The following is an 11,559-nucleotide window of genomic DNA, read 5'->3' on the forward strand; positions in this document are numbered from 1 at the left end:
CTCTTTCTCTCTCTCACCCACTCACTCACTCACTCTCTCTCTCCCTGTATATATATATATATATATATATATATATACTAATTACAAAAAAAAAACGCTGCACTGTAAAAGATTATTTGCTTCACACACGATATTGAGATTATATGGATTTTATCACGTTTCTAGGTAATTTCACATCAGGAAGATGTCACTGACCCACAACATCACTCTCTTTTGAAAACACAAGGATTCTATGTAGGGTTCGAACACGATCACTTTTCGTGAACATGGTAATGCTCGGGAATACATCTTTATGAAAAGTATGATGCACTTGCAAAACGTTGACTCACTGGGTATAAAAGGCGCGCAAATTTACCAGTCTGTCATTCACACACACACACACACACACATGCACACACACACACACATACACACACACACACACACGCACACACACATTTTTGTGTTGAACGTATTATATCGTAAGTTGCTGATGTAAGTTAATTTAATTGTTGAATTTGCCGTTGCTTTATTTGTTGTGTGTTTTTTTTTAACACCTTGTTTTCTGCGTTTGGCAGTTTTTGAACCTTTTCTTTTCTCCCTTGTTTGAAGGGGGAAAAGTATTATTGTTTTTGTTGGGTGTTTTCACCCAAAATTTTTTTCTGAAAAATGAGTAGTTCGTCTGACGAGGTGACTACCATAGAGACTATCTTGGATATGCCCACTGAGGAGGAAATGATAAAGGAAATGGAATCAAAAAGTGACAAACAAATTTTGAAGCTGCAGCTGGAGTAAACAACTGCTAAGTTCAAGGAACTGATTCAAAGGGAGGGACTCGAGGTGAAAGTCACCCCTCCCAGTGAAGTAACGCACAATGCGTCCATTATATACAAGACATACATCATAAAGGATAAAAAAAAAACTCGATATGGCTTCAAAAGAAGCAGTGGAGATATGCCTCAGGCCAGTTTGGCAGGACATCACTTTCTTGGCCAGAGGCAATAAATACACAACGATAGAGGTTTAAAACAGAGGAAAAGGCAAGGCAACATTCTACGGCCTCCTTGAAATTTGCAGAGGTAGTCCTCCTACCCACATACCTTGGGAGACGCACTTCCAAAATAAGGGTAGGAGAAATCCCTCCAGAGGTGGACGTTGTCTGTTTGGTGGTGGCAATTGTGATGGGACTGGAGGATAAAATTTCCATCCTCCAGGCTACCCAAATAGAGCAACGTAACTGGTTTGGAAAAGGACTTGAGATGATAATTCAAGTGGCCCTGCAAAATTTGGAACTGATTGCTGAGAATATACGGGTGGGGAGAAGACCAGGCTTCGGGTGATGATCGAGGGGAGGAAGCCTACATGCTTTAAATGTTCTCAAAAGGGCCACATAAGGACAGACTGCAAGTCTCCCCCCGAGAAAGATTTGGCTCCCGAGGATACCGAGGTGGGCGGTATGCGGGTGTGTTGGTGGAGAGTGTGGGAGGTGAGTGAGAATCCATGTGGGATTGGTGTCGAATGAAGAGACGAGGTGAGATTGGTGTCAGATGAAGAGAGGGGGTGAGTTGAGGCCATGTGGGGCAAAGGAACCAAAAAGAGAAGATTAATTCTTGTTCACGGCGAAGGTGGGAGTCCGGGTAGCCCCTGTGCAGAGACCGAATACAGACAGACGTTGTAGTGAATGACACGTAGAGCGGAAATGGCACGAAACCGGAGAGTGCCATTACCGAGTCAGATGTCCTGGAGGTACCCCGCGAACCGGTCAGGCCAAGCTTTATATATATATATATATATAAATCAAAAAAAGCAATACGGATTTTAAAGGTTATTGCAGTACACACGTTTCATGCTACTCCATTTATTTAAGTAATGCGATTCTTCTTCTTCTTCTTCTTCTTCTTCTTCTTCTTCTTCTTCTTCTTCTTCTTCTTCTTCTTCTTCTTCTTCTTCTTCTTCTTCTTCTTCTTCTTCTTCCCTGCCAAGAATTCACAACGACCTCGAACCCACAAGAGAAAACAAGAGAGACAGAGACAGGCAGAAACAAGGAAAATGTCCCTTGTATTTGAATACTATGCAAATATTCTTTTAAAAAACTTTTCTTTTAATTTTTCCAAAATTTAATTGTTTTCCATACTTACAGTTGAAAAAATCTCAACGACTGAAACCGGTACTGAAACGTTTTTTATAAAATTATTTTAGTATTTTCTACCTTGACTTTTTTTCCATATATATATCAACTCGTGTGTTCCTTTTCAACCTTCTACACACACACACACTCACACACACACACACACACACACACACACAAACATATATATATGTGTGTGTGTGTGTGTGTGTGTGTGTATTGTTCTTTTATTTGTTCTCAATGAAAGCCTGCGCTCATCTCTTATCTACCAAATACACATCAATGTCATACGTGTCTCTGTCTCTCTCCCTGTTCCTATCTTTATCTCTATTATTTAGTCGCTTTCCATATTTCCTTTATTTTATCATGTTGCTTCACTACTGTAGAACTTTACTTTTCTTCATTCACTCCTCTTACATGTGCGAACAGAAACAAAATATACGACAAAACAGAGATTTGAACTCGGGTAAAAGATTTAACAAACTAACAGTCGTACTCCTTACCCAGTATAGTTTAAAGGACACAGGAAGATGAAATCAGCAATCTAACAATCAAGTTTTTATACACTAGACATTCAGCAGGCAATCTGCGAGCAATAATTTTGAACATAAAGTATAACCGATTGACGCTGATGATATCATGGTTTGGATTGCTGGTAATGTTTTGTTATTGCTGCTTAGGTTGTTGTAGTTGTCATCGTTGTGGGTGTTTTATGGAAGAAAGATAAATTAAATACTGAAGCAAGATAGCAAGACGTGGTAATCTTGAAATATTGCACTGATTCTTTTTTTTTTTTTTTTGCCTTTTTACATAAAGCAGTGAAACGTGCAAATATAATGCGGTATGATGCAGAATGTTTAGCGTAGTGTGATATCCGTAATACAAAATAGTGCAGTGTTGTGTATGGGAAAATGCCAGTTGTTTCATACTTTAAATCAACGCTGATTTATTCTTAAAGAAAATAACATATTTCAATGCGCAACTATTTCTTTATTGAAAAACATAACCGGAATATTTACTGTACTTGTCAAAGATTTAACTCTCTACCATCTACATGCCACATTCAATTATAATTGATATTTATCAATTATTGTGATTTTCAGTTATTTAGATATAGGAGCAATCTTCCTTTCTCTACATGACAAAAATTAATCATTTAGCAAATATATTTTGTTTTGATGTGAGAACACTACTGAGTTTTGAACCATGGTTATCATATTTACCCAGATCAGAACCAGAACCTGTTATATTACCATAGAAGGAAAATTGTCTCTGTAAAAAGCATTAACGCCTACTTAAATGTGGCTTGACCAATCAGCACTAGTTCCCAAGTATGCGAATTTTCCAGGCAAAACAGTTCTACCGAAGGTTCTCGGAAGGAAGCTTACAATTAAAAAAAAAAAAGACAAATTCAACCTCAAGGCAGAACCAGTCAGCTGTCTAGAAGAATATGTCACTCGGCTCAGCGAATTCACTTTTCTTATCTAACGTGCTAATGTCGTATTTGACAGAACGCACCGACCTTTAATCACTATGCACTACTTTCGTAGTATCTAATGTGTTTCATTACACATGATTCTTAACTGCTATGATAACCGTTCTATGGTCATTGTTCCGTTAAATTAATATATGTTCAAATGTAAAAACAAACGATTCAAGTAAATAAAATACTTGAAAACTCTGAAGAATATGATTGTGTTTATTGTTGTTTTCAAACGCAGGCTAACACTGCGAATAATCAATGTAGAATAATGACTAACCACTACACTAAACAGATTTTTTTTTTATCCCAGCAGGTGTAATTTTCATGCTTTTTATTTTATCTTTTATATTTTTGTTATTTGTTATTATTATCATTATTATCATTATTATTATTGTTATAATCATCATCATCATCATCATCATCATCATCATCATCATCATCATCATCATCATCATCATCATCATCATTATTATTAAAGCAAGGAGATGGTAGAACCGTTGGCACGCTCAACATAATGGTTAGCGGTATTTCGTCCGACTTTATGTTATGTGTTCCAATTCCGACGATATAATCGACTCCTCCTTCCCCTAAAAAACTGCTCACTTCGTACCAAAATTTGAAACCATTATTATTATTATTATTCAGTAGTCTTATTTTTATCACGTGCTTTCACTGCACTACCGAGCGCAGCTCTGTGTGCCTTGGGTATGTGCTGTGGTTTGTTGTGAATCTCTTATTTTTACTGTATTGAAAGTGATTTATGTAGGGTGTGTCTGCGATACCTAGTGGTACTATTTTCTGTATGTTATATATACTTGTTAGTCCTGGTGCTATTGTTATGTATTTATCTGAATATTTTTTATCATACCTAATGCGCCTATGATAGGAATTGTTTCTGTTTTTAGATTTCACATTCGAGGTACCTCTATTTCCAGATCTTTGCATTTTGAAAGATTTTCCGTTTCTTTTAGAGAAACATTGTCATTTGTTGATATTGAAACATCGATTAGAAAACTTTCTTTTTTTCTTGGTGATCTCTGACAACTATATCCGGCCTATTGACCTAAATTTTTCTATCTTTGTGTATTGACGTATCCCAGAGTATGGTTGCTTTCTCATTTTCTGTGACCTTTTTGGCGTGTGCCTATACCATCTTTTTCTGCTGTTATTCCATAGTGTTGGCATAGCTTCCAGTGTATATAGGTCCCAATACTGTAGTGTCTGTGAATTTATTCCTTCTTAACCAGGACTGGGCAGCCAGAGACAATATGATTTATTGTTTCTTCTCCATCTATGTAATATTTTTCTTCTCTTCTTGCTGCTTAGTAGTATTGATTATCTAGAAGTTTCATTAAGAATTGACAGATCTTTTCTCTTATTCTCTATTTTTTTCTGGTTATTATTTATCCACGGGGTTTGTGTGAGTGGTAATACTCCTGTTTAGATAGGTTTTAAGGGGTATCCAGCTTCTTTTGTGGCCACAGAGGCTGCTGCATATATCATATCATTTAGCCTGGTCATTATTATTATTATTATTATTATTATTATTATTATTATTATTATTATTATTATTATTATTATTATTATCATTATCACCATTATCATCCTCATCATCATCATCAACATCATCATCATCATCATCATTATCATCATCATCATCATCATCATCATCATCATCATCATTAACACTATCTTCACTTTCTTCATTTTCTACAGTTAAGCTATCTCGCATTTAAGAGGGTTGTATATGTGCATTTTTGACTATACCTTGTGTCAAAGTGGCTTGCAATATCAGTTATAGAACACATGTAATCCACCTTTTCCACCACTACTAGGTCCGGCTTTTGTTCCAGCACCTGGTCAGTTTGGATTGGGAAAACCCACGTCTTGCCTATTTTTAGCCCCCACTTTTCACAAAGCTTCCAATGTAGCACTTTCGCTACCTCATCGTGTCACCACAACTTATATTGGTTTTGGGTAAGTCGAGGGCATTCGTTTATTGCATGGATTGGCCATTCAATTCTATTTCTTTCTATTTGTTTATTCTGTTGCTCTTCCCTTCTCTTTGAATCTTACTATTTCAGTAAATTTGGGGTATCTCTGGTTGCCGAAATTATCCTTTCTTTACTCTGCACAACATAATTTTTCAAACCTACTGTCGCAGTACCAAAAGTGTCGTCTGCATTTAGTAATACTCTATCACTTTCCCATCTGTATTACTTTTAAGATTGTGTACTGTTAGAAACTTTCTAGTTCCGCAACTCGATCTTCGTCCATTTCAGAAAGGGGGCAGAGTAGCTCAGTACTGGCATGGCTCATGCGATTGTGCCTTTAATGATATTCCCTCCATTTAATTTAATTTCGAGGACCTTCCTGATTCTCTTCTTGTACTCTTTAAGGAATTTTTCTCTCATTTCTCCTTCCTTTATCCGATTGTCTTGCAGCGCTGTTAAGTATTTGTATCATTATTCCGCAGAGAACTAATGTTGTCTTGTGGAAATTTTATGCCAACAGACTTTATCTTCCGGTCTTTCCTCATAATTGAAACTGCACACTTATCTGCACCAAACTGCATTCCAACATTCAGTAATGAATACTCTCAACGGATCAAAGAATAAGGTGTGTCTTATTTTTTATTTATTTATTTGTTGTATATATCTTGAGGCTATCTATATAAAGTCGGTGATTTATTCTCATCTTGGTTTTGGTAAACTCATGGGCAGGCCTGGATCTTCTCAGTACATTTGTTAGACGGATTAGCGCGCTGGCGAAAAGTAACGGAGAAAGCGAGTCTCCTTGGAAAGTGCCCCGGCGTATCTTCCCGTTGCCTAGTGATTCATTTGTACGTGTCAATTCTACTTCCCACACTTATTGCTTTCTCTAAAAAGTTGTTTATCTTCTCATTGAATCCGAGCGTCTTCAAACACTCCGAGAACCAGCTGTGTTGGACATTACCGTAGGCCTTACGGTAATCTATCTATCCAACAGCTAAACTCTTCTTCCTTACTCGTACCTCATTTAATATTCTGCCATTCATATAGAGCAGATCAGTTGTTCCCCTTGATTTTTTCCTACATCTTTTCCGATCTTCTGACAGCAGGTTCTCCTTTTCCTGAAAATCATATACTTCATCTGCTATGAGGCCAGTTAATAGTTTCCCAAATAGTGGTAAGCAACTTGCTCACTTACCCTCTCTTTTCTCTGCCCTTCTGTATCAGCACTGCTCTTCCTTTTGTCATCCATGTTTCTATGCAGTCAGTAAAAAACGATCGTATATAACTGTGTATAGTTGGGAGGTTTTTGAGCTAGAAACCCTAGACACCACTTAGTATTCTCTTGATCGTCTCTTTTATTTTTCTTATCTGTGATTGTTATATTTTCTTGTGCCACTCCAACATCCATTTCCCTTTTAAGTTCCCATAACCAGTCTGCTTTTATATCATGCTGGACTTCTTTGCTCCAAATGTTTGCCCAGAATTTCCTTGCTGCTGCAGCATCTGGTATATCATTTCCCTGAAGATTTTTTTTTTTCATCGTTCTGTTGTTTATAGAATTTTCTTTCATTTTTCTTAAAGACCCTGTTCTGCTGTTACTTATGTGTTCTCTGCTGGCATCTGTTTTTTTCTTTTTTTTTTTCTTCCACCCAATACTCCTTCTTTAACTATTTGCAGTCCTTTTTGTCTCATGTTGTATTTCCTTTGCAGTTCGTTCTTGTGTCTTACCTTCACTCTCTTCTTTTCTATGATCGCATTTATCCGTCCAAGGTCTCTCATGAAGTGTTCAATTTGATTCTCAAGCCTTCGTTTCCCATCATGGAGCTTTGTTTTTTTTTTCCTTTGACTTTTAATCCCAAGGGCCTGCACAGCGACAGAGGTTGCGTGGTATATAAGGTCGTTTAGATCTATTATGTTTTCGATGTAGATTTTTGTTAACATTTCATCTTTTACACTACTTTACATAATTTTTCCTCTTTCGATTCCTCTTAGAGCTGGTAGCCTCTTTCTTTTGCTACTTTGTACCTCATTCAGATATAATAGTAGTAAGCTACTTTTTCCCCCTGTAACAGTCTTTCCCTTCACAAAGTAAAATTTACCTTCATTCGGGCAGCTGTTTCTGTTGTGGGGAGTTATTAGTTCATCTCTTAATCCCTGTTCTTGTTCTACTTTTTTTCTTCGTGTTCAACATAGTGATGTTCACATCCTTTCACTATTGTGATCACTTCCACTTCCAACCAGAATAGCCACTGCCTTTTCATGATTAAATTTCTTTTATCTTGAAAGTCTTTGCTCCGTGATAGGGAGTCATTCTTTGTCCAAATTTTATGCATTCTTTTCTAGTATCCAATTTTAACTGGCTCACTTCTGTAATAGCATTTCATCACAGTTCTATTGTCGTTTAAAGTCTATTTTCTACTAAGTTTTGTAGTAGTATTTGGATAACGACAGGGTTCATCCTGCTGCACGGTGAAACACTTGCCATGCAAGAGACTATCATTCGGGGTTCGGGTCTCATGAACGCAGCTGTGATAATTTTTATTAGGTATTATGCTCATAAAGAGGACTGTTAACTTTGACTTTCATCATTTCGGAGTTAATAAACTAAGGTACCAGTCAAGTACTGTACTACAGGTGTTGTTGACTAACATTCTCCCATCATAATTACAGGCCTTATGCCTAAATCAGAAATCGGTAATACCACTTTCATTTTGGTTCTTTCACACGAAAAAAATGCCAAAATGTTGCTGCTGTTGTCATCATTATTATTATTGCACTTTTTGCGCAGATCATTTCTGCTTGAATGATCATAGCTCATCAGTAACTAGTTAAATGAAGCGTTCGGAAGAGATATTTTATGGTTAAATCAGATAGAAAGCGTCTACTGAAATTGAAGCTATGAATATTCCGTTTAGTGAAATTGCTAATTTATTGCATGAAACTCAAAGCATTGTTCAGTAATAAGTTACTATTTTAATTTAAGAAAAGCAATTTCCCATCGTGTTTTTCAATCTCTCTCTCTCTCTCTCTCTCTCTCTCTCTCTCTCTCTCCTTCTCTCTCTCTCTCTCTCTAGATCTCCCTCTCTAGATTTCTCTCTCTAGATCTCTAGATCTCTAGATATATACATATAAACTGGCATTCCGTCGGTTATGACGACAAAGCTTCCAGCTGATACGATGAACGGAGCAGCCTACTCGTAAAATTAACGTGCAAGTGGCTGAGCACTCCACAGACACGGGTACCATTAACATAATTCACAGAGACATTCAGTGCGACACAGAATGTGACAAGTCTGGCCCCTTTGAATTACAGGTACTACTTGTTTTTGCCAGCTGAGTTGATTAGAGCAACGTGAGGTAAAGTATCTTGCTCAAGGACACAACGTACCGCCGGGAATCGAACGCACGACCGTACAATCGTGAGGACAAAACCCTGATTACTAAGCCACATACATACATACATACATGCACACATCATTCAGAACCTTGCTGAACCAACGAAAGGCCTCTGCATTGTCACTCGATCTGCGAGAAATAGCAGGCAAATCGCAGTCAAACCAGACACCACTGTCTCGTGGAAAGTATTATATACTGGTTGGTGCGATCCTCGATGTTCTGTATCTAAACTGAAAACAGGAAGATAATGGTTAAGATATCTTGATCAGAACTTTTGTGAGAATAAGCAACCAATCAGATAAAATAGCTGCATTCTAGATTATTTATTCCTCCATGAAAATGACTAATGAATTTAAAACCGCTTGTAGTTCAATTAATTCTGAAAATAATGGAGAATTTGGTGAAATAACTTTGTTGTTATTAACCTGTTGTTCTGAACATAAATTAACATGAAATTCTGCTGGGAAGGTTTAAGATGATATCAAACAGGAAGTTTATATCACAACGTTTGGAAGGTCTAAAGTTGGTTGATATCAAAATGCTAATCTCAAAAGAATTGGATCATTAAAATTGTGTCATTTTTCTCTCTGAATCAAAACAAATTTAAATAATATAAAATATAATTCAGAAAACGTTTAAAAGTCATTTCAACTAATTTTTCTGAAATATTTCTATTACGTTTTAGATTTTATTTATTTATTTATTTATTCATTGTCCCTCCATCATATATCTAAAAACGTTATCTTTTATAGTGACAAGACACAGAGAACCAAAAACTACAATTCTACAGATCTTAAAAAGAATTTTATATTGATAGATTATCGGTCGGAGCAAAATGGAAGAAGTGTTGTAATTGCTTTTGGCGTGGGAAGGATATTTTAGAAAGAAAAAAAAAAACAGAAACGATAGTCAGATAACGATAAAATGTCAAAACATAATTGCTATATTTCTAAGAATAAACGTAGGAAGGGAAAATATTGAGACACATCGATACGAAGATATTTATTCGTAGTTTTGCATTGCAATATTTTATTGACAATCAGATAACATGTTTCACGGCTATGTATTGAATATTTTCACACTTCGTAAAATGATTGTGTCTTCTTTTTCTTTCTTTTTCTGATAGGCAGGTGGTGGGGAGCAGTTTGGCAAAAGGCTTCGGATTTATTTCACACAAAATAAACAGTTTAAATACAAAGTTATCAAACGAGTATTAAAATTTTCGAGAGCGTGTACTACTGACTTCAATTATACATATGGAGACGATGGTTACGACTTCAAAATCTGGTTTTAGTAATTTTTAGACTGGCTAAATCAGGCTTCGCCAAACTGCGGCCAGCGATACTTTTTGAATGGCACGCCTAATGTTTATCCTTTAATCTGCCAAACGTTTCCTATATTTCGCCGCATGTTTTGAAGTTTCAGAAGCTTTCCTACATTTCACTGTTCGATATTATCGCTACATTTAAGGCTCGATTTACAATTCACCACAGTCTAACATTCTTCTTTATATTCATTCAATTTTCTTATATATCAGCTTACTTCTACAACCTTCCATATTTTTATATGGTTCTCACCACTAGCCATACTTTATTTGTCTGTGTGGTAAAAAACTTGCTTCCCAACCACATGGTTCTGTGTTCAGTCCCACTTCGTGGTACCTAAGGCAATTGCCTTTAAATATCTCCAGGCCGACCAAAGTCTTGTAAACTGAGTTGGTTGACGGAAACTGAAAGAAGCCTGTCGTATACACACTCGCGCGCGCGCACACACATACTGAAGTGTGTGTGTCTGTGTTTGAGTTAGTCCCCCATCACCGCTTGACACTCACTGTTGGTATTTCTTATTAACTAGTCCGAGAACTTTTTTATACCACCTCCTATATTACCATAAAAGTATTTTTTACGTTAATTCAAACAACACTGGAAAGTAAGGAACGAATTTACGAGAAACATATACACAGGTGCATGTGTTTGTGTGTATGGAAGTGTGTGTGTGTGTGTGTTTAGATATATACATATGAGTCCTGATTACGACTTTAAACTGCATACGGTAATGGGAATGGGGCCATGGTACAGCGGTTCCAGGGTCTTGAAGTGTGTAAAACCACCTTGTCGCCATTATTACTTCCAGGTCTACTCTGACCCGGATTAATAGCACTATTTCGGGCTCCAGTTATGAGTTAATTAGCATGTGAACTACTAGGAGTGAAGAACCTCTAGTCCTCGTTAGAACTTACTTCTGGGAGTAAACTCGTACAAGAACAAAAGAAAAAGAAAAAAGAAAACCTGAATTGCAGTGTTGATTTCTGGTCATTTCAACCTTTGTTGTGCCACTGGTTTTATAGCTGACCCAACCCCCACCAACGAAAAAATACGTCATATTGAAAGATAGGCTAGTAGATACATTCCGACGCAGTGAAAAAGAAGCGGCAACCAAGATACTGGAGGAGGAATTAGGCGATTCCAAGACTTCGGAACTGATGGACAGGATGTTGGAATTAGTCTCCCCTCCCTGGTGAGTCACCTTCCTTTTTGTTTAAGGAAATATTCCTCCGCAAGCTGCCACCCCAGGTCCAG

The sequence above is a fragment of the Octopus bimaculoides genome, chromosome 7 (assembly GCF_001194135.2).
Source record: "Octopus bimaculoides isolate UCB-OBI-ISO-001 chromosome 7, ASM119413v2, whole genome shotgun sequence".
Taxonomy (NCBI): domain Eukaryota; kingdom Metazoa; phylum Mollusca; class Cephalopoda; order Octopoda; family Octopodidae; genus Octopus; species Octopus bimaculoides.